The sequence below is a fragment of the Rhamphochromis longiceps genome, linkage group LG5 (assembly GCF_057381845.1).
Source record: "Rhamphochromis longiceps isolate RC_006_pf linkage group LG5, R_longiceps_female_GT1.1, whole genome shotgun sequence".
In the NCBI taxonomy this organism is placed as follows: domain Eukaryota; kingdom Metazoa; phylum Chordata; class Actinopteri; order Cichliformes; family Cichlidae; genus Rhamphochromis; species Rhamphochromis longiceps.
Genome location: NC_140561.1, coordinates 9350867 through 9371489, shown reverse-complemented (window position 1 = coordinate 9371489; position 20623 = coordinate 9350867). Strand labels below are relative to the sequence as shown.

Sequence of the window (20623 nt, the reverse complement as noted above, 5' to 3'; positions counted from 1 at the left end):
TTCAAAAGGAGATTTTCTCTCTGGTTTTTCGCAGCTGACACTTTAATCCATCCCGACAACAAACTGTTTGTCAACATATTCAGTGTGTGAGTTTTACCCTGGACCATATTGTTCCGTTTTTCATTTTTATGGAAGAAGCAAAGAATTTATTGCATGTTTAAGTGAGATGAACTCGCAGAGCATCTTAACTCTTGATGATATTCATGAGTATTCCAAGTCTGGACTCTTGAGTTACATTTACTGCATATTTACCCGGCATGCCCTACAATATAAGAAGAAACTGTAGATCTAACTGACTTGAAACATGAGGGAGAGAGAAGGAGGGAGTGAGGGAGAGGGCGGAGTAGCTAAAGGGGTTGGGGGACCACCATTGCTACACAATGTTCAGTACCCTTCTTCCCCCACTGTGGTAAAACACACATGTTAACTATTTATTTATGTAAGTGTGAAATGACATTTAGCATTTTGAAACACCGCCATCATATTCACTTAAAATAAATGTCCTCAAAAAGGATAAAGCATGCAAAGAAAATATCCCAAATTGGATTGAAGGACCGTGTTAAATCCTGTAAAATGGCCTTTGAATTCCACGTTAGATAAATAAAACACTGCACAGCATTGTTATGGGTTTTTGGCAACACAATCCATCTTCATTTTTGATGAAAGCCTATGGGCTGTCTGGTATAGAGCAGCAAAGCAGCACACAGCCTGCATATTTACTTCCAGCTCATTTATTCTCATTATGCAGTCCTGCAGACGTCAATGAGGGGATTTCTGCCCCACAGTGATGCTCTGTGATACAGAAGCAGAGAGAGAGAGAGAGAGATGGGGGGACACATCAGGAAAAACAAGGCGGAAGCAAGGCGATGGGGGGGTGCATTCATTCCCGCTCTGAACTTTGACACCTTTGACAGAGGTACCCTCTGTTTTCAGAGCCTACGTTGACGGCACCAGCTCATTCTTTTGGCCTCGCTCAGTCTCCATTGGAAATTTCACATTCGCTGTCACATAATAATGCCCAGCCCTGTCTAGCTGGGGAGGAGCTATAATTTTATATCTTGGGTTTGCTTCCCTTTAGTAATTATGGTTAATAATGCCAGCCAAATGCCACTTGAGAAATGGTGCAGTCTCAACATATTATTTCTGAGTGTAGGAGCATATTCTGAGTGATAATCATTACCGTGGTTACAATGATCAGATTTTTGTCTGGGTTGAAAAAATAATTGGTGTTTTGATTAAATTATTTTGCTTTTCTGAGAATTTCATTTCACATTTTTAATTGTCCTTAATGTTTAAATCCTGACTAATTTGTAGTTAGAGTGGGTACTTTTGTCAAAAGATTGTTATTTCCATCTGCAGTAATTTACATGTCTGCATGGCTCTATGTGAGAGACCTCCCCGTTCTTCCATATGCATACATGAACAAGAGCAAGCCCCTCTTAAAGAGCGCAATGACAACAGAGGTTGATTGATACTGATAATACAGCATCGAGAAGGAGCTGGGAGGTGGGTTCCAAAGGGGCTTGGATGTATGCAAAACATGTGGCAGGCTGAAACAGCCTAAATAGTGTGCCCTAGATGTGATATGTGAAAGGCATCAGCTGACCCACCCACTAATGTTGGTTAGCATGAAGATTGCCGGATCTGCTAGGATTATAGCTAGCTACTAGGTAGCTGCCTCAAGGCACTAACACCATGAAATGTAGTTGAATGTAGTAGTATGAAATTAATATTACAGTAAACGCTCTTATTAACAGCTACATTATATGACCAAAAGTACTGAGCCACCACACCTACAGAATATGCTCGCCCACAGTGTGAAGCTCCCTGCACACAGTTTTTATGCTGATGTTAATATCAGAACAGGTTTTTGGTGGCATCCTATTACAGCACCACACATGATTTCAGTGAGCTCTTTCAAACAACCCATTCTTTCACAGATGTTTCTATGGTGCTATATTTTATTCACTTGTGGCAATGGGACTGAAAACACCTGAATTTAAAGACTAAGGCTACGTTCACGCAGGTCTTAATACTCAATTCGGATTTTTTGATTAAATCCGATTTTTTTTGTCTAGTTGTTCACACTAAAAATAAAATGTGACAGCAAACACGCTCTAGTGTGAACAGTTCACAGCCCTCAAAGCGGCCCGCATGCACAAAAGAAGACGTCACACAAAACGTGCTCTGTTTACGGAAGTAAAAATGCCGGCTACAGAGCTAGTAGGTGTTATTACAGCAGTCTATCAATTTCTCCCCATATGCTAATCAAGTCCAAAACCTCAGTTCCTGTCCACTGACTCGCTCCGTCTCCATATTCCGTCGCCATCCTTTCTCGTTTGTCTTCTCCGGCGCTGATAATGGCATCTGTCTTGTGTCAGTGACATAAAAGATTTCATTTAATGACCATTCAAACAGTAGTCCCTTTCTAAAACATCAGATATGTATCGGATTCAGTACCACATACGAAAGTGACCCAGATCGGATTTGAAAATATGGGATTTGTGCTGTTCACACTGTCATAGCATGATTGGATATGGGTCGCAGAGGGTCAAAAAAGTCAGATTTGATGCGCTTTCGCTTGCAGTGTGAACATAGCCTAAGAGATGTTGACCAATATATTTGTCTATATACTCTTCTTTATGAATGACTGTTGCATCTTGTTACAGTGTCAGATAAAGTCAATTAAGAACTCCTTAAGAAGTTCAGTCTTTTAACTCTAACTTTTAACATGTCCTTTTCCACATAGACATGTTCATTTTTACTCTAGCGTGAGTTAAACAATCCCCTAACAAAATACTGGTAAAATGCATTTAAGATAAATACCTACAGTCACTGCTAACCGCTGTGAGAAATACCTTGTGTTTCCTGTGACTGCTTCAGAAAAAAATCCACTCTTTGTTTCCAGATGAATGGTTTTAATATGAAACAGTTGACCATAGGTTGTTTTAGCTATATTACACTTCTAGACTGGGTGTAGAGACTTAATGCTAAACAGTGAGACCAAATAACACCAGACTGCCTGCATTCCTGGCTTCCTGTTAATCTTACATGTGATGGAAGCAATTTAAAACCACTGCGGGAATGGCAGACTGCACAGTTTATACTGGTCCTTATTATATACAGAGGTAATTGCAGGATGTAAATATATTTTAATGTTATTGGTGAAAATGTCAAACATAAATAGTGTGTGTTCTAAAGAGCTTTTTCTGTTTTCTGTCATATATCTTCATGCTGTTACAGTGATGCATGTTCATTCTAAACATGGCCAAAGTTTCAAATAATGAGGTCAGGCTGTGTACAAATAATTGCTGTGAGCCAAAAACCCAGGCTTCAGACTGCTGTAAACATCAGTGAGTGTGGATATCTTCCTTAATATGGTCATCAAAGCTCAACCTTTGAGGCAACCAATCAGGAAAAAAGGGAGGGGAAGGAGGCTAAAACTTGTTTCAGGCAGAAAACTGAAAGGTAGGCAACAAGGGACAGAAAAACTTAAACAGAGGATAAATAGACATTAATAGAAGTATAGAGATGAAAAAAGCACAATAGGTCCACGTATAACTTCACAGTTTTTCACTGTATTTGATCAAACAACACAAACAAATGTAAATTTAGGTGAGCATCTGTTTATAGGAGCTCGTGAAGTCAGTGTTTGGAGTCCAGTTACAGACAGAAATCATTCATGTGACAGAACTAAAACCACATGGTTCATAATGAGAAGCTGAAAATAGATGTTTTAGGGAGAAAAAAGTAGGATCTGAAAACATAGAAGCACATTCATAACATAATACAGCACAATTCCGGCTTTCAAACTGGACCTCCTATAGGTCAGGTGAGAACTGGGCCTCTACTACTGTAAGAGATTTACCACTTATAGATGTCTCGGCAACTCTTGCTGAAAAAGTAGGAAGCAGATGTTCCCACCAAATCTAATTTGATTTAATAAGAGCACTCACTGTAACACGGAGCACCTCACAAAGGTATCTTGTTACATTTATTGCTCAGTCAAGCCATTGTGTAATCCATTCACTGCGATTGTGATACCCTAAATCAGGTTATTTGGATTCAAGTCAATCTGTTCATTTCCCTCCTTTGTGTAACAGAGAGGTCTCAGTCCTGCTTCTTTGGTGCCAGTTGGATGAAGATGAATGCATTGTGAAAAAGGATATTGAGATGACCTGGCTTGGATGACTGCAATCACCTGTAGCCCTATTGTGACCAATCCCTGTTCAAGTGTTGCCATATCGTTAGCTTCATAGCATAAGTGCCTAAGTCATTGACTTAGTCAAATGACTTAGGCAATTATGCTATGAAGCTAACGATATGTGAAGTAGTTTTCCACAGAAAAGTCCCTGTTCCAGTGTTCACTTTCACTTTATACCCTGTAATAACTCCATGGAAAACCGGTCCACATTTTAATGCTTTTCAGCATACTTTTATTCACTACGGTTGCTGTTACACACTCAACTTGGCTAAAGCCCTGCAGCTCACTGCTGGACACATACCACCACCAACAACAACACAGACAAATCTCTCTATTTTGTCTCCTTGTCTCCTTTTCTGTCTTCAGCTATTCATTTGTACTATTTGTATTTATATGTTCTATTTCTATTGTATATATTAGTCGGCATCTGTGGGTGGACAGCAAAGAAAGAATTTCATTGCACAAAGAAATGCCTTTTCTCTTGTGACACGTGACAATAAACACATGCTGGTGAGGCGTGATTGCCGATGCCGTGCAGGTGCGTCCACCTCCCCTGCAGCGGCACCGCAGACCACGCCCCACTACATAACCCGAGAGTCCAGTGTCACTGCAGAAGTCTTTAGTGCAGGGGTGTCAAACATAAGGGCTGGGGTTCAAAACCATCCTGGGAAAGACTCAAAACTGTCCCAATGGACATCTTTGAAAAATACAAAAGAGAGCATAAATGTTGGGCTATTAACTGTATTTTTTACACATTTTACAGTTCGTCCTGTTTATAAAGATCTTCCCTACACCCATTCATACTACAGTAGTGACGTAATAGATAAACAATTAAATGACAGCACTGTTCCTGTTTTTTCACTATTTCACCTCTATAAAAATGTCAAGTTTTTAAGGTAAATGTGGAATATATGCGGCTATGATGTAAAATAACTTTTCTGCTTTAAAGTATCCTGAAAATGCTTTTTTGGATTTCAATGTGATCAGAATAATTGTGACAACTTTACTGAAATAGAGCTTGAGTATCGATGTGGACCTGCCAAAAGTCCCAGTGACAGAAAAGAGTAAAACAGACCATAATAGCCAAATAAACCTGCCAGCCATATGGCCCGTAACCTACATCTGTTGTTTGCTTCTACCATGCGAAACAAGTATTTTCACACAAAATGACATGTAGTGACTGTTTATTCCCAGGAGGTTGAAGGTGCCACATGCACATACAGCTTTTAGAGACTGGAGTTCAGCTTTCACATTGGGCCACTTCTAAGTTCTGTTTTCACTTACTGTTTTTCGTTTTCACTGGCAGTTAAGCATTTAAGGAAGAAAACAGCTTGATGCTTATGGTAGGAAAAGGTTACAGTTTATGGTTTAAGGGCTCCATCTTTTAAGAGTTTCACTCCAAACGATGGTGATGAAACCAGCTCAAATTTGACATGCACGTTTTCACACAGTCACCAGGTGTTGCTTAACTTTAAATTGCAATTATAGGTTTTTATACCAGCTTGTGCAAACACCAACATGCGGGTGCTTGCTATGAGCCAAGTCCCACAAACCACAGCGTACTCTGGAGACTCTGAACAGCAGGAAAAATCTGGACAGGGTTTGTATGTTTGCTATATACAACAATTCATCACAGAGCACGTGACAGGCTGACATTCATAGGAGTGCAGAAGATGGATGTGAAGAAGGAGAAAGGAGACACTCCCTAGAGGTCAATGAAACAATATAGGCTGGTTCTATTTGAGTCCCACTTCCTTGTTTCTGTCATTAAAAGGGGGGAAAAAAACCTTTTTTGTTTTTTTTAAACAACTCATACCATCTGGAAACGAACTGGTCTACATTACTGACCAACCCATATGGTCAGATGTGGCCAAAAGTGAGCTCCGACACATTACCAGCAATGGAATGAGGCTCCTCCCACTTTGTCATTTACAGGTTAGGAATCTGCTCCATTTCTGTCTGCGGGTCTGAGGTTATTGGATAAATTGATTTCTAGCTGACCTTTGCTAGCTGCTCCGCTGATGCAAAGAGTTCTTAATGATCTTGTGCTGTCAAAGGTGCTGAAATCCCAGATCCCTGCAGACACCATTAGTCTCCAGTACACTGGCTGACATTATGATGAAAGCAGTGAAGGCAGTTGATATGCACCAGGTTGATACAACAATATGAACACCTGTTACTGCAACGCAATCCAATACAAAAGCCATGCTCTGAATACTCCAGAGACTTCACAGGAGTGCTGATTCAACCTTGTGCTAGCTCCATGTGTGTGTGTGTGTGTGTGTGTGTGTGTGTGTGTGTGTGTGTGTGTGTGTGTGTGTGTGTGTGTGTGTGTGTGTGTGTGTGTGTGTGAAGTTTTGAATTCTGATAAACCTTTGCAGGGGTGTAGAGTGGGGTCATGTTAATGATCCATAAACATTTGCCTTACATCCACAAAGGTCTTCAAGGTCGACTTAATGATTTATTGATTGAAAATTGACAAAAAGCCTTATAACATAAAAACTATGATCCTTACAAGTGTGGTATGTATCGTCAACATACAGAAAATACCATAGGATTTAAAATATCATGTAGCATTTGACCTCTAACCTCTTCTTTAAGGTTAATAAATTGATCTGAAAGTCAAAGTGATATTAATGCTACAAAGAGCTATTTGAAATAACAGAAGGTTTTCAGACTGACGAGTACATGTTGCCATGTACATGCTGGACACATTTTGAGTATAGTTGATTTCTTTTATTGTGACTTTTTCATGCACATTACAGTAACAGACTATAACTATTTAAATAAATAACAAATTCTATACATGCACAATGTTACTGAAGAAGGTTTTTCTTTTGGAAAGCAAGATAAACTTGTGATCAAAAACGTTTTGAACTTACTAAACATTTAAACTGTTTTTCTAAATAATTGAATGAATGTTACACATGTACTACATATACATAAACAATAAATAAATGATACTCAATTATACTCAAGTATATAAAAATGGGCTTTAATAAGGTAAATAACTAAAGCCTGCACTTGTTTTTACTGCCCTGCAAACTTCTGAAAGTATGTTTAAAAAGAACAAAGATACCAAAATCACTAAAATAGAAAATGCAATACTAAGTAAGCTTTCTTGTTTGGGGGTTTGCACCCGCAGTGTTTCGTGAGCCTACGTTGAAATAGCAGCACCCTGAAATATCAGATATTTTTACACTAAAAACAACAAAAAAAGATTCTTCACCCTCAATAAACATGAAGCCATAACTCTGAGTAAAATGCAACTGAATATATAACACTGAAGGTTTATTTATTGAAAAATAAAACTTCAGTGGGGCGATCGTGGCTCAAGAGTTGGGAGTTCGCCTTGTAATCGGAAGGTTGCCGGTTCGAGCAAACAGTCTCGGTCGTTGTGTCCTTGGGCAAGACACTTCACCTACCGCCTACTGGTGTTGGCCAGAGGGGCCGATGGCGCGATATGGCAGCCTCGCTTCTGTCAGTCTGCCCCAGGGCAGCTGTGGCTACAACTGTAGCTTGCCTCCACCAGTGTGTGTCTGGGTGGATGACTGGGTGTGTAAAGCGCTTTGGGGTCCCTAGGGGGGACTAGTAAAAAGCGCTATACAAATACAGGCCATTTAGTCAAAGGAGCTTGCAAAGAAAAGCGTCTGGACTTCTTTAAGTTGCTTGAAGACGTTTCACCTCTCATCCAAGAAGCTTCTTCAGTTCTAAGGTCAAATGGTGGAGAGTCCCAGATATAAACCTAGTGGGAGTAACCCCCCACAGAGGGACAAAAGGACCCCCTGATGATCCTCTAATCGCCTGAGCCAAGGTGTGAAACTGGGTGTGGGTCCCAATCAGCCAGAGTTTCGGGTGTGTTCATTGTGAAACCTGGCCCCACCTTATCATGTGAATTCCTGAGGTCAGATGGCCCAGGATGTGAGTGGGCGTTAAGGCTTCTGGGAAGGGATCTCAAAACTGGATTATCGATGGCAGACAGTTGGTGTCGTAAACCACCGCCTCTGTTCAAAGATGGTCACTCACAGTGGACATAGATGGCTTCTTTCACTCCTCTTTCAAACCATCTGTCCTCTCTGTCCAAAATGTGAACATTGGCATCCTCGAAAGAGTGTCCTTTATCCTTAAGATGCAGATGGACTGCTGAGTCTTGTCCTGTGGAGGTGGCTCTTCTATGTTGTGCCATGCGCTTGTGAAGTGGCTGTTTGGTCTCTCTAATGTAGAGGTCTGAGCATTCCTCGCTGCACTGTACAGCATACACCACATTGTTAAGTCTGTTTTTGACTTAACATTTGACCTTAGAACTGAAGAAGCTTCTCGGATGAGAGGTGAAACGTCTTCAAGCAACTTAAAGAAGTCCAGACGCTTTTCTTTGCAAGCTCCTTTGACTACGATGACCTGGATGACTGAGAACCTTCACAGGCCATTTACCATTTCAATTAAGTACATTTCATTTGACCAGATTCCCTTAGATGGAGTTAAAATATTTTACATTATATTTATGTAATAAAATTACATTTTGGGAAAATCTACATGTTAAAATAAGTTAAACTCCATAATATGGGTAGAATTGTCATTATTGAAATATTTTTTTCTGTTTTTGTCACACTTGATTTGATTCTTCTGTTGTATTTGTTTTGTTTTTATTGATATTAACACCATTAGGATAGGATAAAAATATACTTTAAGTGCAAAAACACAAAAAATTTAAACTGAAATAAACAAACTGACAAAATTTACATCTCAGAGATTCTTTAACTATTCGGATACTGTTGACAGCCTCGGTACTCAAGTATTCTTCAGACTATAATTGAATCGATGCATAGACCCAGACCCCTGCCTGGATGGCTCAATGAAGTCACGAATAATACACAACAAGGCTCTAGCCAAGACTGAACCTGGCTGGGGAGGATTTGTGGGAAATAAGAATGAATGAGAAATGAGAACTATACCCCCTGTTATTGCTGTATTATTTAGGTGCCCTTGAGTGAGGCGGTGAACATCTAACTGGAAACAGAAAATGGTTGAATGGCTAAAGGGCTGCTTCAAGAAGCCAGCGGCCATACTCGTGCATTTCTTTTTCTAATTAGTGAAGCGTAACAAACAGCAGGTAATGAAACTGGAATAACCATGACACTGAATGTTCCTCTCACTCAAACAGAGAGAGAGAAGGGCCGACATTGTGTTTCTCACAGTGTGGGTAATTAGAATGGATACACATTCACTGTAATTTCTCTCTGCGTGTTACTGTTATAGTATTGTAAGTGTGTACTGTTCTGCTGATGCAGGGTTATGTTATGCTAATTATTCAGGCTGCTAGTTAAATGGAGTAACTGCATCATAGCTAATAGTATCGTCTGCTGTTATCAGAATCAGAATCAGAAAGGGTTTTTATTGCCAAATGTTGAGCAGGTTTACAACATTAGGAAATTGCTGCGGTGCTTCAGTGCAAACATACTGTCATAAAAATATAAAAATAAGAATAAGAATTAAAAGTGCTAAGTGGATAGATATATACATGATATATACATGAGTGCAGGTGGTGATCAGTGCCAAACATGGAATGATGCAGTGAACACAGCGTAGGGTCATGTGTTAGTGGTGGGAACAGTCATACGGTTATTGTTCATGTGTCCGACAGCAGAGGGGAAGAAACTGTTCTTATGGCGAGAGGTTCTGGTGCGAATGGACCGGAGCCTCCTGCCTGAGGGGAGCAGGTCAAACAGACTGTGTCCAGGGTGAGAAGGGTCAGCTCGGATCTCAGCACGCCGCAGTGTCCTGGAGGTTATAGGCTACGTCCACACGTACACGGGTATTTTTGAAAACGGAGATTTTCCGTTTCCGTTTTAAAAAATAATCCCGTCCATACGTAAACGCAGAAATGAAGGAAAACGCTGCTAGGAACATGCCAAAGCAGCAGGTGGCGATATATTCCTAACCGTGCAGAAATGTTGGCCAATCAGAAGTCTAGAAGCCTCGGTGGGAAAAATTAAACAAAGCTGGGGCATAGAAGCAGAACCGAGTGGTATGTGTGGAGGGACAGTAACGGTGTGTGTATATGTAAGCATTTAAACACTGCAGAGAGCACAATTAACAGTAACAGTATTGTAGAAATTCATTTCACCGAAACAATAACGTGGCGCACAGTGTGACGTCAAAAAATGCGCACACCTTTGACGCTGCATTTTCTCCGTTTTTCTCGTCCACACGTAAATGCAAAAACTGAGTTTTCAAAAATATCCACCCTGGCCGGAGTTTTTAAAAATCTCCGTTTTCAGTGACCAAAAACGCCATTTACGTGTGGACGAAAGGTGCAAACGCATAGAAAAATCTGCGTTTTTAAAGATACCTGGGTACGTGTGAACGTAGCCATAATTTTACCTGCATGTTTACATTTTATAGGCCTTATTCATTTAAGGTATGTTGATGAGTAAAGAAATGAAAGTTATCAATAAATATAGTGGAAAAAATGCATTACGCCTTAATTTAAATAAGATGGCTTGACATTCTCCACATGTGCTTTATTTTTAAAGCTGAGCAAAAAAACACTCCTCTTTTACTTATCTGTGCTAACATGGAAATAACCAGCTATGCTGTTTCACTAATCTGACATGAAGCTACATAAAACACAATATGAGAAAACTGTAAACACAGTAGAACAAATATAACTCAGATCTTCTGCACGCCACTGTGAGCTGTTCCAACAAATATAAACTTTGGGGCTGCAAACCCAGAACTTCTTTGACATGCCCCTTTGGAGTCATGCAAGACAATATGAATCATGTACACTGCTCAAGAAAATGAAAGGAACACTTGTTAATCAGAGTACTGCATCAAGTCAGTGAAACAGCTCAGGTATTGATTTGGTCAGTTAAGTAGCAAAGGGGGGTTGTTAATCAGTTTCAGCTGCTTTGGTGTTAATAAAATGAACAACAACCTTTAATTAATTTTGTTCTTTTGTAAGGTGACCTTGGGTTTTTGAAAAGGCACCCTCAAAGAAAATTTATTATTATTATTATTATTATTATTATTATTATTATTATTATTATTATTATTATTATTATTATTATTAACAACAGGTGCACTACAAGGGCAACCCCCAAAACCTCTGACATTTTCCCTGATTGACATCTTTTCTGATTGTGTTTTCACTGGATTTGAATTTGACTAGGATCAGTGTCAGTACTAACACGAGGTGATGTCTGGACCCCACAGTGGTTGTGGAGGTACTCCAGCTCCTCCTGGATGGCACATCAATACATGCCATAGCCAGAAGGTTTGCTGTGTCTCCCGGCACAGTTTCAAGGGCGTGGGGGAGATTTCAGAAGGCAGACAGTTACTCTAGGAGAGCTGGCTGTAGAAGGTCCTTAACCCATCAACAGGACCAGTATCTGCCCCTTTGTGCAAGGAGGAACAGGATGAGCACTGCCAGAGCTACAAAAAGACCTCCAGCAGGAGACTGGTGTGAATGTCTCTGACCAAACAATTAGAAACAGGCTTCATGAGTATGGGCCCATCGTCCGTTAGTGGGCACTGTGCTCACTGCCTAGCACTGTGGAGACTGAGGTCCATTACTGGCACCCTTTGCTTTTTACAAATGAGAGCAGGTTCACCCTGAGCACATGTAACAGATGTGAAAAGGTCTGGAGAAGCCATGGAGATCCTTGGAGGGACACATAGACCTCCATGTATAGGCAATGGCACCACGACTGCCATTATTTATTAGGAGGAAATCCTTGGACCCATTGTCAGACCCTTCTCTGGTGCAGTGGGTCCTGGGTTCTTCCTGGTGCATGGTAATGCCTGGCCTCAGGCATTACCTGCCTGGATGAAGGAATTGAAACCATTGACTGAACCCCATGCGCGCCTCACATAAGTCCAATAGGATGTACATACAAGCATATGGAGGCCATACAAACTACTCTGTTGCTGCAATAAAATTTTGACAAAATAAATCGCATCATTGTTCCACTTTTTCTTTAAATTCCACCCTGATAGTTTTTATTTTCATCAAACAGTGTGGTATCCTTTTGTTCCTAACACAATTAGCCTGTCCTTATCAGTATATGTATATCAGTATATCTGTCTCTCCTGTGCTGGGTCTGGAAGACAGGTTTTTGATAGATAGTGGTGGGGATGGGCTCTAGTCTCAGTAGTATTAGGATGACCAGGTGTCCCACTATATATGGGACTACAGAGCATTTCAATTCCTCATTTCTTCTTCCACATACTGAGGCAATGTAATCAATTTTTAATTTTTTTTTTTACCTGTGTGGCTATGCAGGTTAACTGATCACCACTTTGTGCTGTCCCAAATATTGCAAGGCACCACAAAATCATAAAGCATGCAGATTTTAGCAGAACTGCACAGATGCGACTACGAGGAAAATGAAACCAAGCTACAACAAAGATGACTTATGACCGGGCGAAGTCAGTGGAAGATGATTTTCAGACCTTTTCCCTTTTTACCCAGAGTTATTTTTCAATTTCACACAGGCACAGTATAACAGAGCACAGCTGAGTCTCACATATTACGTTATAGGTATTAAAATTTCAGACTTCCTCTTAGCATAGGTGATGTATCATATAGTCAGAACTCAGTTTGATGGTATTTTTTTCCAGGGAAAAAAAATCTATATTTTAATTGTAATTACTATTATTTTCAGTATTTGATATCATAAAAATTATAATGTTATTAAAATGCGATGTACTTTTTTCAAATAAATTAAAATAAAAACAATTCAAATTATTGCAATTTTGTAAATCTCGTGTGTTTAGACCATTCAGGCTCAGCAAGACAAACAGAATTCCTGTGAAATTACAAAAGTACATTTTCAAATAAATAACACCTGCAAGGAACTCCATAAACAGGACAGGCACAAACAGGGATTTACATCCAATGAAGGACAATTTAAATGTTTCCCTCTCATTCATATTTGAACAGCATCCCCACCAGAAGAGTTCAGTGTCCCTCTCTCCTCCTCCTCCTCCTTCTCCCATTATAAAACCTGCTCACTCCGAGTCTTGGGAATAAAGTCTGTCACCGTTTGGGGGGCTGGGGAGAGCTTTAACCCGGTCACAACGTGGGGAAGTTGCGCACGGGTTCTTCTGCGTTGCCATGGGTTTTTTGTGAAACCTATTGACTACGATAGGGTCCCTTCTTTTCTTTGAGTCTGTCATTGTGGAGGTGGAGGAGAAGGAGGAGGAAACCGCTATTACTTTTTTACCCTTTTTACAGAGGCGCAGAGAGGAGGAGGAGGAAGAAGAGGAGAGGGGAGCAATAGTAGCATCCAAAGGAGGAGGACGAGGAAGAGGAGAAGAGGAGGAGGAGGGGTGGTACTCCGCTACACACCAACTGCGAGGCACGGCGGCAGCGTTACGTTGACAGTTAACACTCCCTCTGCCTTCTTCCTCCAGCGGTGGACACAATTCAACTTTGTGAACGGCTGTCTGGACATGAGTAGCACCTGAAGGTGAGTTCTTTTTAAAAAAAAATTCTTCTTTTTTCACTTTGCTTCGAAAAGCAAATCGCGTTTTTCCCCTCCTTTGACTTTTTAGTTGTGACACTTGTTAGAAATGTTTGCTAGCTTGCGCACGCGGAGCTCCCCGGTTGTTATAGTGATATACAGCAGATACCTGCACGGGCTCTATATGGCAGGTGCTTGGAAATGCCAGTTTAAAGAAGAAGAAGAAGTAGAGGACGGAAATAAAGAAAGAAGGCAAATGTAGGAAAAGATGGATTTGGGATGGAATTGGGAAGTGTTGTCACGACTGCTTTGGGAGAATGTTTCATGAGTGGAATAATAACTACAGGTGCAGTTTAGAGTAATAGAAATGGTGTTGCTAGCTACCTTTGCTTCAGCCCCTTTTTAAATCACGTCCGTTGTATGCCGAGAGAGAGAGTTACTGCTTGTGAATTAATGCCTTTCTTATTTGTATGACAGCCTGAGGTAAAAAAAAAAAATTCACTGGAGATCACACACACACACACACACACACACACACACACACACACACACACACACACACCATCCTTCTTATTTACCACTACACTGGCCATAACACAGGGCTGATCTGAGCCTGCATATCACTGGCTTGCATGCTGAGTGCTGAACTGCAGAAGGGAATCACACCTTGTCACCCAGCATGGTGAATCTCATTCTTAGAGGGCAAAAAAGTGCTTTTGCATGTGATATGAGAGTCATTTGCCTGGTATGTGGAGTAGGAATAAAGGTGCATGTGCTCTGAAGTGTAGACTTGAATGCAGAGGACCTGTACAGAAGGTTAACTGGTGTCACATTGGACATTCAAACTCTGTAAAAGGCTGTAGAAAACGAAATAAAATAAAACACCCTAGGTTTCTCTAATCTCGTTCTGCTCTTACGGGAAGTGGCTCCTCATTACGTGCGTTAGATATGTGATGCGTGATTGGCATAACTGATTAGACTTTAATCTGTGCGATTAAAATCACATTACAGTCACATTTTAAACCAAGGGCAGTCGTTGCTTGTGTGCCTCATTGTGTTTGCTGCACGTATGAACCGACTGTGTCTCACGTGGCGGGTATGAGGATTCCCTTAGTGTGAATATTTACGAGGTATGCAAATGTACTAAACTCCTGTGTGGAAGTGCAGCGATTTCAAATGTAGTGTTGTTTTCTGGGTCCCCCCCACCCTTGTAGATGATGCCTTTGAGGGAATCCCAGGAAACAGAACTGTTCCGTAGCTTACCCATAATTTGATATTTTTAATTCCTTTTGATCGTTGTCTTGTATTGTTCGCAGAACAGTCGATGCAACCCATATTGTCTGCACATTTGTAATGAAAAAAGGAAAAAAACAACAACCATGCACACTAAACACTGCCACTTTTGTTTGTTTTCGGGGTGCTGCTACTTCTTATCCTGGTCCCGTTGCTTAGTGTTCAACGCAAAGACCTTGTGAAGGTCAAACTGCCATTAGTGAGTTTAATCAAATCCAGCTGCAGATCCTATTCATGCTGCCCACCCCCCTTCATCCCAGCACATAGCTTCTCCGGTGTTCTCACACATCAGGTAAGTTGTCTAAATTTCATTTCTAGGCCAAAGACAAGAGGCTCTAATGGCACTTGTCATCACACGTGGTTTCCCCCCTCAGCTTCTCTGTATTCAGGGCAGTGGTGCTTTGTGTCCAGAAGTAGGTCGAATGCTTCTCACCAAACAATTTGAACGATCGCCAGTAATTGGACAAGCAAAGTGTCGACCATCTCCCAGCCGGTCCATGTCAGCCAGCGCCCCCCACCAGCCCCTGCCATCCTGTCTCCGCACCACTTAATATTCAGCTCCAACCTGGCACATTTCATGGAGCTTTTTCATCCTTTTAATCATTTTGATTGCTAAATGCAGCAAACAGAACATCCTTTGTGGCCGCAGACGGGCTCATTCTTAAAACGGCCTTGCAAGCTCAGCTGACTGAGTGTTTACAATGCAGTTTCCGCAAAACTGTTTAAATAAAACTTCCACCTGCACATCAGTGCTTGGTATTGCACAGGAACACCTGAGCTTCCAACTTTGTTGTGTTTGTCATCGGATTTTGCTCAAACTGGCAGTGCCATTAAAGGCAGGAAGTGCATTGAAAACATGAAAGACAAGAGACAAGCTATGATTTTTGTCTTTACCTGTTCATACAGGTGTGTGTTTGCCTTGGAGCTGAAATGTTTGCACTGATGGCATGTGTGTGTCTGTGTGTATGCATGTTGTATCGTCCTGTGTACAGCGGGAGGGAAATGAGGGGGCTGAGAGTTAAAAGGGGAAAGAAACAGAGAGCCCTTTCTTTTGTACCCAGGCCGTATTCACCTGGCCTTTATAGAGCAGACTGAAACAAGCCGAGATGCTGTGTGTGACTGAGGCGAATCAGCCTTTATTTCAAATATTTGATCCAAAAAGAGTTTTGACTCTGACACATTCTTTCACATAATCTTTGCTTTTTAAGCACTCTGAAGTGTTTACCTGTGTCTCATCCATGCAGTCTGCAGTAGATGCATTTCACCAGCATCAGAGCTGTAATTTTGGGCTGTAATTCAGTCCTGTCGGATGGAATCTGGAGTATCAGATGGCTGTAAGAGATTAGTGAAAGCAGCCTGACAGCAGCGAGCAGGAGTGAATAGCTGTATCAGACTAATTGTCCATTTTAGCTGCCCTTTTATCACCCTATCTAGAATGTGTTGCTAGTCGAGATGCAAAACAAAAAAAGTGCCTGTTGGAACAAGTACGATGCAAAGGGAAAACCCAAAGTCTGATAACAACAAGCATTACAATGATATACCTGGCGGCGTTAAGATGTTCAAATATGTTTTCCCGGAAGAGGCTGGCAGACGTGTAGAGAAGGTGTGGAGCCTAGCAAGTACCCAGGCCCTAATTGAGGTTCAGCTCAGGCTCCACCACTACAAGCAATTACACTGACGACTTGTGCTCCCTGTGCTTCAGGCAGAGTTGAGAGTGCTGCAGCATAGCCGTACCTGAGCCCTGCTCTTTCATGTTTGTCACCGATGACAGCCAGAAAGGCACATTCCAGCCAGTAAGTTCTGGAAATGTGTCTGGTTACATGAAATATTCATTTCCTTTTCCTGCTCTCCAGCAATGTGCGTATTTATTTACCAGATTTTCTTTTTTATGATTCCCACGATTGGCTCAGAGAGGAGATGTAGGGGGGAGGAGGGCTTGAATTCTTATTATTTTTCCCCCTCCATGCAGCCTCCGATGGGGGATGAAGGTGAAAAGATAAGAGGTGCTGATCATCAGAATCAAGGTTTATTTCTTATTTAACAGGCCACTGCATCATCAGGACCAGTGGGCGAACATGATCAATGCCTTCTCGCACTGCACGGACAATTAATCAGGAAACACTGAAGGACAAACCCGTAGAGAGGTCAATGTTATCTTGAATGTTCAGTTCTACTTTTTTCTTTTTTGTGTGCAAAAGAAGCGAATAAGAGGGCGGGAGCAGGCGATGTGCTTCAGGCTCATCCCTGTCTGGAGGTTCAGTTTGGCCCGTCATTGCTCCTTTTTTCTGTGCTGCCGAGGCTGTTTTCTCACAAATGGAACATTTTACCCAGACATTGTTATTTGCTGCCAGCCCCAGAGCTTGCAGTGCTTTCATATCTTTCATAGTGTTTTCTGTTTACATGCCATAATTCAGAAAAAATGTCCCATCATTGTTATGTACAAGCGTTTACACGCATCTTTCATTTGTATTGTTATTATCCTCACCTCCAGGCTGTTTGTCAGTGTGCTTTTCATGGGAATTTCTTTTCCTTCTCTGCTGGAATCAGAGCAAAGACAGCGTCATGTAGTGTTCTTCTGTGTCGTCTGGCTTCACAATTGTAATTTTTATGTTGAATTAATCAACTTAGATTAGGCTCACATGAAAACCATGGCCAGTAATGAGAACCAGTAAAGAGGATGTTTTACGAGAGGAATTCTAATCCTAATGTGCATTGCTGTCAGCTCTAAACTAATTTTTCCAATCTCATTGTCCTGTTTTTTTTTTTTTGCATGCCTGCTCAGAATTTTAGTGTCGCCTCTGGATCATGGGGTACATATCCATGCAAATTCAATGTTTATGTTAAAAACCTTGGCGAAAAGGGCAACACAACCATAAGATTCCCCAAGGAACAACGAACATGACAGATATGCCTCAAATAGCAAGAAGTTATTGCCCTTAAGTCAGTGAGAGTCAGGGATGATTTCCATTTCAATTGCAGTCTCAATTTGGGATAAGTCATGCATACAGAGGTAAGACGAACAAAGAGCTTAGGAATAAAAGTGACAAATGAAGAGAATGGAACAGAAGAGCCTGGTATCATTGGCTTTGTGTCCCATGAAGGGTATTGTGTGGATAAGGTTACAAGGGGACCCTTGGGACATGAAAGTGAAGGGCACCAACGATGAGGAAGGACACGTTTGACAAGCAGGGGACACAGAGGGCATACTGGGCTCGATATGAAACACACCTCAGACTATGATTCTGTGACTCGTGTCAGTAAATTTGTTGGGGTTATCTCTCAAAATTGCTTGTGTTGTCTAAAGAAAAGTCCCCAGAACTTTATTCGGTTTATAGTCATATAAACCAAAGCAACAGATCCTCACGTTTTGATACGCTGACAGTAAAAATCCATAATAAATCTATGATGAAGGATTATGAAAACAAAAACCCTACAGTATTATATGAATCATGCAATCCGATTGTTCAGTCTGACGTCACTAGCCGTGTCTGGACCTAAACTCCGCTGCAGGTCCACATATCAAACGATCACTGTGGCATTACTGAGAGTTGAAAAACTGTCTAAAGTCTTTCATCTTTAATAAAATGATCAGCGTTCTGCTCTACCAGGTGTAACAATTGAGTTTAACATCCAGGCATCCATGAAAACGGAATTTATGACATTTAACGGAGTTAGAAGTTAGCAGGAAGTTAGCTCGCTAGCTTCTATCTAAATACAATATAGCATGTCCTGACTGCGGGGTTTTGGAAACAAATTAAAACGTACAGCTCTGTTATCACTTCCAACATAAATGAAGACAGAAAACTAAACAGCAGTGACGTTTGTAGGGTTACTGAAGTTTGGCTAGCTGGTATATAATGATGTGCTACGTGACCGCTAGCGACACAGCTATGTTAGCATAATATAAACAAGCTAACTTTTTTTCCACTCGATAAAAGTTACCGTGAGTGTTCTCGGTGGTCAGGAACAAATGTAATCGCATGGCAGGATGCTGTAAAAGGACCAAACTTCAGCCAGGAGAACAACTGAGATAATCCATCCACAATACGAGGTTAGTCATTCATATACTGCTGCATGGGCTGGGCTGTAGCTACATACTAAGGTTTTAAAAACTGAGCTTAAATAAATGATTAGTGGTAATAAAAGCCGAGGGAGGTCAACAGGGATCACTGACTGTTTTAGGAGCTTTTTGAGATCAAATAGAAGAAAATACATAATATTAAACATGTTAACAACACAAAAGCCATATTAAACGCAGACTACTTTAGACCTGGAAGTAGGATTCGTCACGTCATCACTGAACAACCGGATTAAGACGAATATTACTTTCATATTTTTCTCCATCACAATACTGAAGCATCCTCCCCATGTAATCCTTCGATAACACTTATGTTCTATTTAGTGAGATTTCGATTTTTTCTACTTCCTTTGTGTTGTATCCAATGTTTTGTCTACTGTTGCAGCTTTTCTCTATTCGCCTGTGTTTTCTTCAGTACATTTGACCTTTCAAGATCACCATATGCTAATACATCTGGGGTTAGGGTAGGTTGAGGATTTGGCTAATGCCCACACATTTTCACCTATTTGGAAAACATTTTAGAGAAAAATATGAATGGCAATCAAAGTCATTCAGCACAGCCTAGTTTGCTTTGTTAAATTAAGCCGTATCTTTAAACAAATAGAGGGTCAGTTTCTTTTGCTGTGCCCCAAATTCTGTCTGCATATTCAGGAAAAATCCAATATTTCATGTAGTACTGTAGAAATTGTAAAGGAGGTCTCTTTAAAAGTATGTGTTTGTTTGACAGGGTGTACTGTGAGGGCAGCAGTGCTGTATTTCCAGATGCTTCCCCTGGGACCTCATTACATTGTGTGGGGCTCTGTTGGGTACTGTAAGTGGACTGTTGGGAGTCCCAAGCCGGTGCAGCCCCATGTATGATGATTTGGTGTGAACATACAATACAGTGTCTGCTCTGCATATTAAGAGCCTATTTACTGGCCCATTGGGGCCTGGAGTCAAGCACAGTAGCATCATCCAAATGGAAGATTAGAGAGCAGATCAGGCACGATTAGAATCGTGGAATAAAGAGGCAGGGCTGCGTGGTCAATTTTCTAAGTGGGCTAACACACGAGCAAAGACTTTAATCCTTTTCTGTTTTCTGTTGCACCATTTAATTTGGTCTATTTTTCCAAATTGCTATTTGGGTCGGTTCAAAGGTGGGGAATGTCCCAGCTGTTTCATACTGACATGGATACAATATTTCATATATATTTTCACGTTTTAAAAATCTGATGAGGCATATGCTGTGGTGGTTCTTTTTGTGTTGACTTCTTAATACTAATTCATGTTTTCTGCAGTTTTTGAAGGTTGTGATATTTCTAAAAGTCTTTGCAGTTGCCCTTCAGGGTGTTCCACAGAGAGCCAAAACTCAGCATGTCTATTTCTTAATGCACTCTCCCCACAGATAGAGCAAATGATGAGTGAAAGAATCTTGCCAAGCTGGTACGGGTCCAAATTAATTCATCAGCTTGGGGGAGCTCCGAACTCCATTTTTACAAGTGTGACCCACAGACCTCAAGCTACGAACTGCAGACCTCCTTGACCTCATTATTTTTAAAGCTCCAGATTGTTGAGGGTAGAAACCAAATGTGCTTCTTACAG

At 41.0% G+C, this 20623-nt stretch overlaps 1 protein-coding gene across 9 annotated transcripts in view; it reads left to right on the top strand.

Annotated features, from left to right (window-relative positions):
* The first annotated feature begins 13278 nt into the window (after window positions 1-13278).
* chl1b (cell adhesion molecule L1-like b) overlaps window positions 13279-20623 on the top strand; it is a 77366-nt gene continuing 70021 nt past the window's right edge. For 4 of the 9 annotated variants that reach the window (XM_085405660.1, XM_085405658.1, XM_085405659.1 and 1 more), the window contains exon 1: window positions 13279-13677. The gene's annotated coding sequence lies outside the window, so the exon portion shown is untranslated. The remainder of the gene's footprint in view (window positions 13678-20623) is intronic. The other 5 variants (XM_085405663.1, XM_085405661.1, XM_085405653.1 and 2 more) reach the window with 4 other exon arrangements.